Below are 17,261 nucleotides of genomic sequence, written 5' to 3'. Positions count from 1 at the left end.
CTGCAACCAGCATTCAGAATGACTGATAGGGTTGTGAAGACAAAGATATGAGATTACCTAATGCATGTAATCTGGAACAACCATTTCAGTAAAGGGTGCAATAAATCCAAGTAACAGATTGGAATAGTTTAGAAAAATGTATGTTATTTATATTTGACTATCATTAGATGACTTAGTCAATCAATGTACATGCAAAAACATAGATACTGAAACAAACCATTTAAAAAATCAATCCTTAATAGAGCATGTTTGGAAATATGATAATGATGGCTGTGGTTTTGGTTCAACTCTGGTTAATAACACTACAACTAGGGTTATTTTACATCACTGAGTGTTAATTTAACTTGTTACAGTGTTCATTTAACCCCTGAGTCAACACTAGAAATATAACACTGAAAAATAAACACTAGTTAATGCTGGCCAATTTGCTGTGTGCTATGAAACAGCTTCCATGCATTTCCATAACATTTTAAGAATTCTCATGAACCGTAGATTCAAATCAATAGCTAAAGAGCTAAATGAGGAGGACAAACCAGAACATTTGGGTGGTGATTTTCATAAGTGAAATAAATGGTGACATATTGGGGTGAGGGGGTAGAAGTAACGTATTTTGTGTCTTGGACGAGGTGAAGTCCAAATGCGTGGTAATGAGTTGAGTTTGAGTTGAGGGAGATAGGGAGACACACCTACTGCAAAGTGTTATTATTTGTTCAAATGTCACATTCTGTTGAATGCAATATATCATCATTATATTAAAAAGGCACTTGATTACAGCAGTTACAATAGGAGTACCAATACCCACATTTGTGGTATATAACTTAAATGGTGTAAAACAAATATGACAGTTCTTTTAACATGTGGATCATTCATGATTGACATACAGTGTATATTGCCTTCACATTCTCAATGTAAAATGTTTAATTGTTTTCAACAAAGCAGCAGACATGCAAAATTAAATCACAGATAGAATAACTTTATTTTTCCTGTGAGGGAACTTCTTGTTTGGAGTGGTTTAAAAAGAATGTAGTAGACTACACAGTAGACCTACTAGACTACAACAATAGTCTCATCAAACACTTTAGTGACTAGGTTGCACAAATGGGTAGAATTAATACAATGCTTTATAACGCAGAGATTAGAATGAACCAGAAATAACATATTTAGAACAAACAGGTTACATGTGGCTACAATGTGATTTCATAAAATTAAGTAGTAAAAAATGTACTATAAATTCCATGAACAGAACCGTCTACGGTGATGAGGAAGAGAGAAGTGGTTTCTGTCCAGCAGATGTCAGTGTAGGATAGGCTCATCTGTTGAACGTGTAGGGGGGAGCGACATCAGGCTCTAGCGTCAGTTCTGACTGTTCCACCGAGGAATTTGATTCCGTTCTGTGAAAGACAAAGGTTACATTAAGGTTACAACTTTTATGTGTGAAACTGATACCTGAAACCCCTAAACACATATTTAAACGTCAACCATCGAATTCAAGTAAATATATCGGCTACACATCTTCTCCAACATGGTTTCATCATATCAAGGCCTCAGCCAGACAGTTTATTAATTAAAATATTCTGACGAGTACACTCTTTCTATTTTCAAATTGATTCACTTAAATGGAATTGAAAGTTGGTTCCTGTTCTTTTTCTATATTGTTTAACATCAAATAGACAGATACCTCCTAAATAGACAAAATCCTCCTCTTACACACATCAAATGCATTTTCTATAACTTCAAGGTCACTTTAAGAAAGCACACATCCAGAGCTATGAAACACCCCTATCAACACAGAACAGATTAACTAAAAGACAGAGCACGTAGCCTATCCAACATAGACAGGGTTCTAACTCCTCTAGCTCCACAATGAAATAGGGTGCAGGCCAGGCAGCAGGCTGTTAGCCAGCCTGCCAGCATAGTGGAGTCTGCCACTAGCACAGTCAGCGTAGTCAGCTCAGCTATCCCCATTGAGACGGTGTCTGTGCCTCGACCTAGGCTGGGCAAAACTAAACATGGCGGTGTTAGCCTTAGCAATCTAACGAGGATAAAGACCTCCTCCATTCCTGTCATTATTGAAAGAGATCATGATACCTCACATCTCAAAATAGGGCTACTTAATGTTAGATCCCTTACTTCAAAGGCAATTATAGTCAATGAACTAATCACTGATCATAATCTTGATGTGATTGGCCTGACTGAAACATGGCTTAAGCCTGATGCATTTACTGTGTTAAATGAGGCCTCAGCTCCTGGCTACACTAGTGACCATATCCCCCGTGCATCCCGCAAAGGCGACGATGTTGCTAACATTTACGAGAGCAAATTTCAATTTACACACAAAAAAATGACGTTTTCGTCTTTTGAGCTTCTAGTCATGACATCTATGCAGCCTACTCAATCACTTTTTATAGCTACTGTTTACAGGCCTCCTGGGCCATATACAGCATTCCTCATTGAGTTCCCTGGATTCCTATCGGACCTTGTAGTTATAGCAGATAATATTCACATTTTTGGTGACTTTAATATTCACATGGAAAAGTCCACAGACCCACTCCAAAAGGCTTTCGGAGCCATCATCGACTCAGTGGGTTTTGTCCAACATGTCTCTGGACCCACTCACTGTCACAGTCATACTCTGGACCTAGTTTTGTCCCATGGAATAAATGTTGTGGATCTTAATGTTTTTCCTCATAATCCTGGACTATCGGACCACCATTTTATTACGTTTGCAATTGCAACAAATAATTTACTCAGACCCCAACCAAGGAACATCAAAAGAAGTGCTATAAATTCACAGAAAACACAAAGATTCCTTGATGTCCTTCCAGACTCCCTCTGCCTACCCAAGGACGTCAGAGGACAAAAATCTGAGGAACTCAATTTAACCTTGCGCAATACCCTAGATGCAGTTGCACCCCTAAAAACTAAAAACATTTATCATAAGAAACTAGCTCCATGGTATACAGAAAATACCCGAGCTCTGAAGCAAGCTTCCAGAAAATTGGAACGGAAATGGCGCCACACCAAACTGGAAGTCTTCCGACTAGCTTGGAAAGACAGTACCGTGCAGTATCGAAGAGCCCTTACTGCTGCTCGATCATCCTATTTTTCCAACTTAATTGAGGAAAATAAGAACAATCCGAAATTCCTTTTTGATACTGTCGCAAAGCTAACTAAAAAGCAGCAATACCCAAGAGAGGATGGCTTTCACTTCAGCAGTAATAAATTCATGAACTTCTTTGAGGAAAAGATCATGATTATTAGAAAGCAAATTCCGGACTCCTCTTTAAATCTGCGTATTCCTTCAAAGCTCTGTTGTCCTGAGTCTGCACAACTCTGCCACCTAGGATCAAGAGAGACACTATACTATATCTCTTGACACAATGATGAAAATAATCATGGCCTCTAAACCTTCAAGCTGCATACTGGACCCTATTCCAACTAAACTACTGAAAGAGCTGCTTCCTGTGCTTGGCCCTCCTATGTTGAACATAATAAACGGCTCTCTATCCACCGGATGTGTGCCAAACTCACTAAAAGTGGCAGTAATAAAGCCTCTCTTGAAAAAGCCAATCCTTGACTCAGGATATATAAAAAACTATCGGCCTAATCTTCCATTTCTCTCAAAAATGTTAGAAAAGGCTGTTGCGCAGCAACTCACTGCCTTCCTGAAGACAAACAATGTATACGAAATGCTTCAGTCTGGTTTTAGACCCCATCATAGCACTGAGACGGCACTTGTGAAGGTGGTAAATTACCTTTTAATGGCATCAGACCGAGGCTCTTCATCTGTCCTCGTGCTCCTAGACCTTAGTGCTGCTTTTGATACCATCGATCACCACATTCTTTTGGCGATATTGGAAACCCAAATTGGTCTACACGGACAAGTTCTGGCCTGGTTTAGATCTTATCTGTCAGAAAGATATCAGTTTGTCTCTGTGAAAGGTTTGTCCTCTGACAAATCAACTGTACATTTCGGTGTTCCTCAACGTTCCGTTATAGGACCACTACTGTTTTCACTATATATTTTACCTCTTGGGGATGTCATTTTTTTTGCATCTATGTAACATTGAAAAAATCTGAAACTTTCTGTCCAAAAATGATGCAGAAAAATGAATCCATGCTTTTGTCACTTCTAGGTTAGACTACTGCAATGCTCTACTTTCCGGCTACCCGGATAAAGCACTAAATAAACTTCAGTTAGTGCTAAATACGGCTGCTAGAATCCTGACTAGAACCAAAAAATGTGATCATATTACTCCAGTGCTAGCCTCCCTACACTGGCTTCCTATTAAGGCAAAGGCTGATTTCAAGGTTTTACTGTTAACCTACAAAGCATTACATGGGCTTGCTCCTACCTATCTCTCTGATTTGGTCCTGCCGTACATACCTACACGTACGTTACGGTCACAAGACGCAGGCCTCCTAATTGTCCCTAGAATTTCTAAGCAATTTTTTCCATTTTTATGGAATGGTCTGCCTACCCATGTGAGAGATGCAAACTCGGTCTCAACCTTTAAGTCTTTACTGAAGACTCATCTCTTCAGTGGGTCATATGATTGAGTGTAGTCTGGCCCAGGAGTGTGAAGGTGAACGGAAAGGCTCTGGAGCAACGAACCTTCCTTGCTGTCTCTGCCTGGCTGGTTCCCCTCTATCCACTGGGATTCTCTGCCTCTAACCCTATTACAGGGGCTGAGTCACTGGCTTACTAGGGCTCTTTCATACCGTCCCTAGGAGGGGTGCGTCACTTGAGTGGGTTGAGTCACTGATGTGATCTTCCTGTCTGGGTTGGCGCCCCCCCTTGTGTTGTGCCGTGGCGGAGATCTTTGTGGGCTACACTCGGCCTTGTCTCAGGATGGTAAGTTGGTGGTTGAAGAAATCCCTCTAGTGGTGTGGGGGCTGTGCTTTGGCGAAGTGGGTGGGGTTATATCCTTCCTGTTTGGCCCTGTCCGGGGGTGTCATTGGTTGGGGCCACAGTGTCCCCTGACCCCTCCTGTCTCAGTCCCCAGTATTTATGCTGCAGTAGTTTATGTGTTGGGGGGCTAGGGTTAGTTTGTTATATCTGGAGTACTTCTCCTGTCCTATCCGGTGTCCTGTGTGAATTTAAGTATGCTCTCTCTAATTCTCTCTTTCTTTCTCTCTCTCGGAGGACCTGAGCCCTAGGACCATGCCTCAGGACTACCGGGCATGATGACTCCTTGCTGTCCCCAGTCCACCTGGCCGTGCTGCTGCTCCAGTTTCAACTGTTCTGCCTGTGATTATTATTATTTGACCATGCTGGTCATTTATGAACATTTGAACATTTTGGCCATTATAATCTCCACCCGGCACAGCCAGAAGAGGACTGGTCACCCCACATAGCCTGGTTCCTCTCTAGGTTTCTTCCTAGATTTTGGCCTTTCTAGGGCTATATAAATAAATTCGATTTGATTTGATTTGATCCAACACACACACATTTGGCGTACCACACACCCCCGCAGTTCGGGGGGTCCACAAGCTTTGCCCCCCATCCTAAAAGATAGTATATGAACACGTCATAAGCCATAGCAACATGTGTAGAAAAGCAAGAAATTAGCTAAAAAAATGCAACCTTTTCCCTCTGTCCCATGGCAAAATGTGTAAACTTGCAGGAAATTTGCTGTTTTCCTCAAATTTGCTTTTTGTCCTGTGCGTGCAGTGCGGTACGTCACCACACATGTTGCTCTTGCTGCTGGTGAGTCTGATCCACCTCTACGCAGACGACACCATTCTGTATACTTCTGGCCCTTCTTTGGACACTGTGTTAACAACCCTCCAGGCAAGCTTCAATGCCATACAAATCTCCTTCCGTGGCCTCCAATTGCTCTTAAATACAAGTAAAACTAAATGCATGCTCTTCAACCGATCGCTACCTGCACCTGACCGCCTGTCCAACATCACTACTCTGGACGGCTCAAACTTAGAATACGTGGACAACTACAAATACTTAGGTGTCTGGTTAGACAGTAAACTCTCCTTCCAGACCCATATCAAACATCTCCAATCCAAAGTTAAATCTCGAATTGGCTTCCTATTTCTCAACAAAGCATCCTTCACTCATGCTGCCAAACATACCCTTGTAAAACTGACCATCCTACCAATCCTCGACTTCGGGAATGTAATTTACAAAATAGCCTCCAATACCCTACTCAACAAATTGGATGCAGTCTATCACAGTGCAATCCGTTTTGTCACCAAAGCCCCATATACTACCCACCATTGCGACCTGTACGCTCTCGTTGGCTGGCCCTCGCTTCATACTCGTCGCCAAACCCACTGGCTCCATGTCATCTACAAGACCCTGCTAGGTAAAGTCCCCCCTTATCTCAGCTCGCTAGTCACCATAGCATCTCCCACCTGTAGCACACGCTCCAGCAGGTATATCTCTCTAGTCACCCCCAAAACCAATTCTTTCTTTGGCCGCCTCTCCTTCCAGTTCTCTGCTGCCAATGACTGGAACGAACTACAAAAATCTCTGAAACTGGAAACACTTATCTCCCTCACTAGCTTTAAGCACCAACTGTCAGAGCAGCTCACAGATTACTGCACCTGTACATAGCCCACCTATAATTTAGCCCAAACAACTACCTCTTTCCCTACTGTATTTTATTTATTTATTTATTTATTTTGCTCCTTTGCACCCCATTATTTTTATTTCTACTTTGCACATTCTTCCACTGCAAATCTACCATTCCAGTGTTTTACTTGCTATATTGTATTTACTTTGCCACCATGGCCTTTTTTTGCCTTTACCTCCCTTATCTCACCTCATTTGCTCACATCGTACATAGACTTGTTTATACTGTATTATTGACTGTATTTTTGTTTTACTCCATGTGTAACTCTGTGTCGTTGTATGTGTCGAACTGCTTTGCTTTATCTTGGCCAGGTCGCAGTTGTAAATGAGAACTTGTTCTCAACTTTCCTACCTGGTTAAATAAAGGGGAAATAAATAAATAAAATAAAACATGCACACATACACACTTTTCCAATTCAGCATTTAAAAAACTCAGAAAGAACAAGGTAAGGGTGATGGTGCCATGCTGTCTCCACACATTTGAGGCAATATTCACAGTATTGTGTGGGCCCAAACATAGATTGTTTGCACTATCAGAGGCTATACGCTGTATATAGCAGTGCTCTGCTGCCATCTTGATGATACTTGACATAACACATCTTATGAGAACCAAAGCAGTTCTCATGGTGTACCATGAGGTGTAAGAAACAAAAACCTTACAATCCAACCTCCATAATCATACAGTTGCATAAATCTGCTACTTACACGGCATGGTTATTGTAGGTGGATTGTTCTCTTCATCCTCAGGTAACTGGGGGCAGAAATCATCATCATCATATAACATTTTTTTATTAGAACTTCCAATATCATGTAAAAGAAGAGGTAAACATAGTTTCCACTACCATTTCCTTCCTCAGCCTCTTCAAACCAAAGACCATTTAGACATAACAATAAACAACCCTTATTGGACTGGAGACAAGCTAATAGCTAAATACTGGTACTGGCCATTCCATGTAGGACGTGACAGTATGAGGGAAACACTGTTTTTTAGGTGACAGGGGTGACAGAAACATACACTTCGCTTTAACAATGACATAAATCAGTTAAAATAAAAAGTGTACAATTATTTTGATTTAAATTCTCTCAACTAAAAAAAGCTAAGAAATTACCTTCAGAAAGATAGTTCCAAAATGACTTTGCAGTCTTCATGATATTAATGCATTTAGCCTTTAATGGTTTAGTACAGTATCACATCCCAGTAGATCTCATCATCAAAGCAGATGCCATCAAGACCATTCCCTCAGAAAGGAAACTAGTCGGTTCTGTGACAGTTAGTTTTGGTTGTGAATCTTTAGTTTGGGCATGCCTGTTTATAGTTTCCTTTTTGTATACAGTATACAGTATTTGTTTCCTTCACTATATGAACGTAATAATCCGCTTGGGCTCGAGGACCGAAAGGAGTCAAGACAGAGCTGGCCCTGGACCTAAAATATGGTTACTGTCTCCCTGGGCACATGAACATTCAACAACTGGTTGCCTATGCTTACTTCTCACATTTATTCACAAATTCATTCAGGTTGCAGAACCATTAGGCAAGCCTAGAAGCCCTAGACTTAGAATGTAAAGTGTTAACAGTAGGCTGTCTAGTCAGTTCCGTAACAGTACAAATATCCATATTTGTGGTATATAACTTACACTGTTTAAAACAAATCACAGTTTTTTAAACATAAGAATCATTCAAATACACAACTGAGTGACATAGAGTTGTCTTCACATTCTCAATGTAAAAGTTCCCATTGTTTTCAACAAAGCAGCAGACATGCAAAATGAAATCATATATAGAATAACTTTATTTTTCCTGTGAGGGAGCTTCTTGTTTGGAGTGGTTTCAAAGAACATAGTAGACTACACAGTAGACCTACTAGACTACAATAATAGTCTCATCAAACACTTCTAGTGATGAAGTTGTTCAAATGGGTAGATTTAATTAAATGCTTTATAACGTAGAGATTAGAATGAAGCAGAAATAAAAATGTGATTTCATTAAACAAAGATAACAAGTGTCAGTGTTTCTTAGGAAGTTCTTGTTGTGATTCCATCTAAAGTAGTACAAATGAACTATAAATTCCATGAACAGGACCCCATAAAGAGTGGTGAAGTGCAGGAGGCTGGTTTATGTCCAGCAGGAGTCAGTGCAGGATAAGTAAATTAGTTGAAAGTGTAGGGGGGAAATTGACATCAGGCTCTAGCGTCAGTTCTGACTGTTCCACAGAGGAATTTGATTCCGTTCTGTGAAAGACAAAGGTTACATTAAGGTTACAACTTTTATGTGTGAAACTGATACACACTGATACCTGAAACCCCTAAACACATATTTAAACGTCAACCATCGAATTCAAGTAAATATATCGGCTACACATCTTCTCCAACATGGTTTCATCATATCAAGGCCTCAGCCAGACAGTTTATTCATAAATTCTGACCAGTACACTCTTTCTATTGCTTCACTTAAATGGAATTGAAAGTTGGTTCTTGTTCTTTTTCTATATTGATAAACATCAAATAGACAAATACCTCCTAAATAGACAAAATCCTCCTCTCACAAATGGCAAATGCTTTTTACCTCCCAGACACTGTCATGAAAATCCCCTATTCTAAAAGCAGTATCATAGTCATTTTCAACTTCAAGGTCACTGTCAGAAAGCACCCATCCAGAAATATGGAACACCCCTATCAACACAGGACAGATGAACTTTCCAGTTCAACTTTCCAACACACGTACGTGCCTTTCCAATTCAGCATCTCAAAAACTCTGAAAGAACAAGGTAAGAGGTGATGGTGCCATGCTATTTCCACTTATTCGAGGCAATATTCACAGTACTGGGTGGACCCAAACATGGATTGTTTGCACTAGCGGTGGGCATGCGCTGCAGTGGTTTGCTGCCATCAGAATATTTTACATCTTATGAGGACAAAGGCATTTCTTATGCTACACCAGGCCATGCTTAAGCCTCAAAAGACGTGTTATGTAAAATATCCTCATTTGGCAGCAGACCATTGTGCTATACGCAGTGTATGCCTACCATGCCTCCTTACACTTCCAAATAAAATATTGAAATATTGATAATTTATTTGACCAAGACAGGCACCAACAGAAAGACGCATTTGAGTGAGCGAAATAGCGCCCCTCTGTCTCAGTATGTGTAGACCATATATCTGATTCTGTCTGGAAAAAAAGAGTTTAGCATGTCATACTATTTCTGTTCAGACATCATTAGATGAATGGGCTACATCTAGTAAGACAGAGGGGCGCTCTTTCGCTCGCTAGTTTCAGCAGAGAGGAAGAGACAAACGAGAGGGATCACTCTCCAAAAATATTTTTTTGGGGCGGAGACATGAGCATCTTGTAATGATATACAGATCTCTGGTTTCAGCCCCTCGCAAATTGGAAAGGATCATTGGCGGGTGCACGGTGCTCTGTTCTGATGCTGGCATAAATTGATGTTTTGCCAAAATGATGTAATTACTAAATCAAATCATGCAAAATACTTCACCAGAGACCATGACTTAGCCACAAAGGATTATTCGCTTATTTTTCAGTTTTTAATAGCTGTGGATTGTTTTAAAACACAAGTGAGTAGGCCCATGCCTACTTGGTAAGTCTGCAATTTGGGCAGCCTACATGGCAATAGGCCAAGCTGATTATTGAGTTGCGGCTGCTAGTGAAAAGCATCTAAAATATGTGCGATAATTTGTCTTGAATATCATTTAAAATGTTGAAAAGAAGGGGTGTGGTGAAGGTATGGGGTGTCTCTCTCCAGTCTCATGGCAGAATTAGACGTTCATCTATGTTTCTCCAATGTCAAATTTCGAAGTTACTCCAAAAGTCAAATTCTGAAGTGTTTAAGGTTCAGTTTAAGTATTAACTCCAAAAAGGTTATGTATTAACCCTGAATGGTTAAAGTAAGGGTTAAGGTTTGAGATAGGCTTAAAACAAAAATCAAAAAAAGGTATTTTCTATTGCTGGATTCAAACATGCAACTTTTTGTGTCAGAGGCAGATACTTATACTCCACCATCCCCATCAACAACACCCTAGCAAAACCGAAACCTACTTGATGGAAAAAGTGCCCACTGTGGCCCCTAGTGGCCAGTTTCCACATCATCTCCCGACATCCTGAGACATGGATGGACGTCTAATACTGACTTGAAAGCACTCAGATGTCTCCCTCCAATGTCTCCCTCCAATCCCTCCAATTCAATGATTCATTGTGTGAATTGTTTTCCCAGGCTATTATTTTTTTATTTGATATATTCCCCATTATATGGCCTATGTCACCAGTATGCCTAATAAATGTACCGTTAATCCTCGTCATTTGGCTAAATTAATTTCTGTTAATTCATGTATTAATTAGTCATTTAACATTCTCATTATCGAAGTGGAAACATTGTTTGCAGAGTTCACAACCTTCTACACTTGTGAGAAACTAGCTTGGGTTCATTTCATAACCATCATTTAAATCAAACTAAATCAAATTGTATTCGTCACATGCGTCGAATACAACATTACAGTGAAATGACAAGCCCTTAACCAACAATGCAGTTTTAAGAAAAATACCAACAACAAAAAAAAGAAAGAAAAGTACAAAATAATTAAAGAGCAGCAGTAAAATAACAATAGGAAACAGTACAGTATTTTGTTTTTGTATATATTATTTCTTACATTGTTAGCCCAGAAAACCTTAAGTGTTATTACATACAGCCGGGAAGGACTATTCGATATCAGAGAGACGTCAACTTAACAGCACAACCAGCACAATGACCAGGAATACGACTTTCCCAAAGCGGATCATTTGTCTGCACAATTCAGGGCATTTGAACTGATTTTAGAGGCTGACCCAAAAACAACGCCGCTGGAGGAGAGGGTGCCGGAGTGGTCTTCTAGTGAGGCTTAAGATGCGTGCACACCACCCACCGCTTCCGAGTATATTACTCGCTAAAGTCCAGTCCCTTGTTAACAAAGTCAACGAAATCAGGGCAAGAGATATCCGGGATTGTAACATACTCTGTTTCACGGAAACATGGTTAGCTTGGGATATGCTGTCGGAGTCAGTACAGCCAATGGGATTTTCAGTTCGTCACGCAGACAGGAATAAACATCTCTCAGTTAAGGAGAAGGGCGGAGGTGTATGTTTCATGATTAGCGACTCATGGTGTAATTATAACAACATACAGGAACTTAAGTCCTTTTGTTCACCTGACCTAGAATTCCTCACAATCCAATCCCGATCGTATTATCTCCCAAGAGAACTCTCCTTGGTTATTGTCACAGCCGTGTATATCCCCCGCAAGCGGATACCAAGACGGCCATCAAGGAACTTCACTGGACTTTATGCAAACTGGAAACCATATATCCTGAGGATGCATTTATTGTAGCTGGGGGTTTTAACAAAGCTAATTTGAGGATAAGGCTACCTAAATTCTATCAGCATATCAAATGCAGTACACGAGCGAGTAACACGCTCGTCCATTGCTATTCTAACTTCTGCGATGCATACAAGTCCCTTCCCCGCCCTCCTTTTGGCAAATCTGAACATGACTCCATCTTGTTGCTCCCCTCCTATAGGCAGAAACTAAAACAGGAAGCGCCCGTGCTTAGGATTATCCAACACTGGTCTGACCAATCGGATTCCACCCTTCAAGATTGCTTCAATCACGTGGACTGGGATATGTTCCGGGTAGCCTCAGAGAACAACATTGACGTATACGCTGACTCGGTGAGCGAGTTAACAAGGAAGTGTATAGGAGATGTTGTACCCACTGTGACTATTGAAACCTTCCCTAACCAGAAACTGTGGATTGACGGCAGCATTCGTGCAAAACTGAAAGCACGTATCACCGCATTTAGTCATTGCAAGGCAACTGGGAATATGGCCGAATACAAACAGTGTAGTTATTCGTTGCGTAAGGCAATCAAACAAGCAAAGTATCAGTGCAGAGACAAAGTGAAGTCGCAATTCAACGGCTCAAACACGAAACATATGTGGCAGGGTCTACAGAAAATCACGGATTACAAAAAGAAAACCAGCCCTGTCGCGGATGTTGACGTCTTGCTTCCAGACAAATTTAACAACTTCTTTGCATGCTTTAAGGACAATACAGTGCCACCGACGTGGCTTGGTACCAAAGACTGTGGGCTCGCCTTCTCCATGGATGACGTGAGTAAAACATTTAAACGTGTTAACCCTCGCAAGGCTGTCGGCCCAGATGGCATCCCTAGCCGCATCTTCAGAGCATGTGCAGACTGCTGTGTTTACGGACATATTCAATCCCTATCCCAGTCTGCTGTCCCCACATGCTTCAAGATGGCCACCATTGTTCCTGTTCCCAAGAAAGCCAAGGTAACTGAACTAAATTACTATTGCCCTGTAGCACTCACTTCTGTCATCATGAAGTGCTTTGAAAGACTGGCTAAGGATCATACCACCTACACCCTTCCTGTCACCCTAGACCCACTTCAATTTGCTTACCGCCTCAATAGATCCACAGACAATGCAATCGCCATCACACTGCACACTGCCCTATCCCATCTGGACAAGAGGAATACCTATGTAAGAATGCTGTTCATTGACTACAACTCATCATTCAACACCATAGTACCCTCCAAACTCATCATTAAGCTTGAGTCCCTGGGTCTTGACCCTGCGCTGTGCAACTGGGTCCTGGACTTCCTGACGGGCCACCCCCAGGTAGTGAAGGTAGGAAACAACATCTCCACTCCGCTGATCCTCAACACTGAGGCCCCACAAAGGTGTGTTCTCAGCCCCCTCCTGTACTCCCTGTTCACCCATGACTGCGTGGCCATGCACGCCTCCAACTCAATCATCAAGTTTGCAGATGACACAACAGTAGTGGGCTTGATTACCAACAACGATGAGACAGCCTACAGAGAGGAGGTGAGGGCCCTCGGAGTGTGGTGACAGGAAAATAACCTCTCACTCAAAGTCAACAAAACAAAGGAGATGATTGTGGACTTCAGGAAACAGCAGAGGGAGCCGCCCCCTATCCACGTTGACGGGACAGTAGCGGAGAAGGTGGAACGTTTTAAGTTCCTTGGCGTACACATCACGGACAAACTGAAATGGTCCACTCACACAGAGACAATGTGGTGAAGAAGGTGCAACAGCGCCTCTTCAGGGAGGAGGTGAGGGCTTGTCACCGAAAACCCTCACTAACTTTTACAGGTGCACAATCGAGAGCACCCTGTCGGACTGTATCAATGCCTGGTATGGCAACTCCACCGCCCACAACCGCAGGGCTCTCCAGAGGGTGGTGCGTTCTGCACAACGCATCACCAGGGGCAAACTACCTGCCTTCCAGGGCATCTACAACACCTGATGTCACAGGAAGGAAAAAATATAATCAAGGATAATAACCATCCGAGCCACTGCCTATTCACCCTGCTTCCATCTGGAAGGCGAGGTCAGGGCCTCCCGGGTGGTGCAGTGGTTAAGGGCGCTGTACTGCAGCGCCAGCTGTGCCACCAGAGACTCTGGGTTCGCGCCCAGGCTCTGTCGCAACTGGCTGCGACCGGGAGGTCCGTGGGGCGACGCACAATTGGCCCAGCGTCGTCCGGGTTAAGGAGGGCTTGGCCGGTAGGGATATCCTTGTCTCATCGCGCACCAGGGACTCCTGTGGCAGGCCGGGCGGATAGGGCAGTGTACATTCATCTCTCCCGCCCGTACGGGAGTTGTAGCGATGAGACAAGATAGTAGCTACTAAAAACAATTGGATACCACGAAATTGGGGAGAAAAAGGGGGAAAATTCAACAAACAAAGGGGGGAAAAAAAGAAGGTGAGGTCAGTACAGGTGCATCAAAGCTGGGACAGAGAGATTGAAAAACAGCTTCTATCTCAAGGCCATCAGATTGTTAAACAGCCATCACTAGCACAGAGAGGCAGCTGCTTACCTACAGACTTGATATCATTGGACACTTTAATAAATGCCATCTCGCATTACTTATTTAATTTGTATATACTGTATTCTACACTATCTATTCTATACTATCTATTACATCTTAGCCGCTCTGTCACTATACTATCTATTGTATCCATATATTTTATATTTATATATTCTTATCCATTCCTTTACTAGATTGTGTGCATTAGGTTTTGTTGTGGAATTGTTAGATATTACCTGTTACATACTGCAGCACTGTTGGATCTAGAAGCATAAGCATTTCCCAACACTCAAAATAACATCTGCTAAACATGTGTATGTGACCAATAAAATTTGATTTGATTTAATTTTGTGTTGGAGTCGTGCCTGGTCGTGCAGTCCTGAGTGAACAGGGAGTACAGGAGGGGACTTAGCACGCACCCCTGAGGGGCCCCCGTGTTGAGAATCAGCATGGCGGATGTGTTGTTACCTACCCTTACCACCTGGGGGATGGCCTGTCAGGAAGTCCAGGATCCAGTTGCAGAGGGAGGTGTTTAGTCCCAGGGTCCTTAGCTTAGTGATGAGCTTTGAGGGCACTATGGTGTTGAACGCTGAGCTGTAAATGAATAGCATTCTCACATAGGTGTTCCTTTTGTACATGTGTAAAAGGGCAGTGTGGAGTGCACGAGAGATTGCATCATCTGGGGTTCTATTGGGGCGGTATGCAAATTGGAGTGGGTCTGGGGTTTCTGGGATAATGGTGTTGATGTGAGCCATGACCATCCTTTCAAAGCACTTCATGGCTACAGACATGAGTGCTACTGGTTGGTAGTCATTTAGGCAGGTTACCTTAGAGTTCTTGGGCACAGGGACTATGGTGGTCTGCTTGAAATATGTTGGTATTACAGACTCAGACAGGGAGAGGTTGAAAATGTCAGTGAAGACACTTGCCAGTTGGGCAGCGCATGCTCGGAGTACACATCCTGGTACCTTGTGAATGTTGACTTGTTTAAAGGTCTTATTCACATCGGCTGCGGTGAGTGTGATCATACAGTCGTCTGGAACAGCTGATGCTCTCATGCATGTTTCAGTGAGACTTGCCTCAAAGCGAACATAGAAATAATTTAGCTCGTCTGGTAGGTTCGTGTCACTGGCCAGCTCTCGGCTGTACTTCCCTTTGTAGTCTGTAACAGTTTGCAAGCCCTGCCGAATCCGACGAGCATCCGAGCCGGTGTAGTAGTCGATCTTAGTCCTGTATTGACGATTTGCCTGTTTGATGGTTTGTCGGAGGGCATAGCGGGATTTCTTATAAGCTTCCATGTCGGAGTTCCACTCCTTGAAAGCAGCAGCTCTACCCTTTAGCTCAGTGCGGATGTTACCTATAATCCATGGCTTCTGGTTGGGGTATGTACGTACAGTCACTGTGTGGATGACGTCATAGATGCACTTATTGATGAAGCCAGTGACTGATGTGGTGTACTCCTCAATGCCATCGGAGGAATCTCAGAACATATTCCAGTCTGTCCTAGCAAAACAGTCCTGTAGCTTAGCATCTGCTTCATCTGACCACTTTTTTATTGACCAAGTCACTGGTGCTTCCTGCTTTAATTTTCACTTGTAAGTAGGAATCAGGGGATAGAATTATGGTCAGATTTGCCAAATGGAGGGTGAGGGAGAGCTTTGTACGAGTTTCTGTGTGTGGAGTAAAAGATGGTTTTAATTTTTTTTCCCTCTGGTTGCGCATTTAACATGCTGGTAGAAATAAGGTAAAGCGGATTTAAGTTTCCCTGCATTAAAGTCCCCGGGCCACTAGGAGCGCCGCCTCTGGATGAGCATTTTCCTGTTTGCTTATGGCTGTATACAGCTCATTGAGTGCGGTCTTAGTGGCAGCATCGGTTTGTGGTGGTAAATAGACAGCTATGAAGAATAAAGATGAAAACTCTCTAGGTAGATATAGTGGTATGCAGCTTATCATGAGCTGGCAAAGGCAAGCAAAACCTTGAGACTTCCCTAGATATCGTGCACCAGCTGTTGTTTACAAATATACAAAGACCGCCACCCCTTGTCTTACCAGAGGTAAGATTCTATTCTATCTATTCTATTCTGCCAATATAGTGAATAACCTGCCAGCTGTATGTTATTCATGTCGTCGTTCAGCCACGACTCGGTGAAACATAAGATATTACAGTTTTTAATTTCCCGTTGGTAGGATAAACGTGCTTGTAGTTAGTTGTCTTTTGTTTGGATTGCCCCATGTGAGCAATAAGCATGTGTATGTTCCATAAGCACAAAAAGCTTATTTCTCTCAGATGTAGTGCACAAATTTGTTTACATCCCTGTTAGTGAGCATTTCTCCTCTGCCAAGATAATCCATCCACCTAACAGGTGTGCCATATCAAGAAGCTGATTAAACAGCATGATCATTACACAGGTGCACCTTTTGGTGGGGACAAAAAACAGCCACTCTAAAATGTGCAGTTTTGTCAAACAACACATTGCCACAGATTTGAGGAAGCGTGCAATTGGCATGCTGACTGCAGGAATATCCACCAGAGCTGTTGCCAGACCATTGAATGTTAATTTCTCTACCATAAGTCATAGTTTTAGAGAATTACGTCCAACTGGCTTCAACTGGCAGTACGTCCAACTGGCTTCAAAACCACAGAGCACTTGTATGGAGTCGTGTGGGCAAGCAGTTTGCTGATGTCAACGTTGTGAACAGAGTGCCCCATGGGGCTGGTGGGGTTATGGTATGGGCAGACATAAGCTACGGACAACTAACACAATTGCA

This window comes from Oncorhynchus mykiss, chromosome 2, assembly GCF_057628025.1.
Source record: "Oncorhynchus mykiss isolate SJ-2025 chromosome 2, ASM5762802v1, whole genome shotgun sequence".
In the NCBI taxonomy this organism is placed as follows: domain Eukaryota; kingdom Metazoa; phylum Chordata; class Actinopteri; order Salmoniformes; family Salmonidae; genus Oncorhynchus; species Oncorhynchus mykiss.
This window is presented reverse-complemented; position numbering follows the sequence as displayed.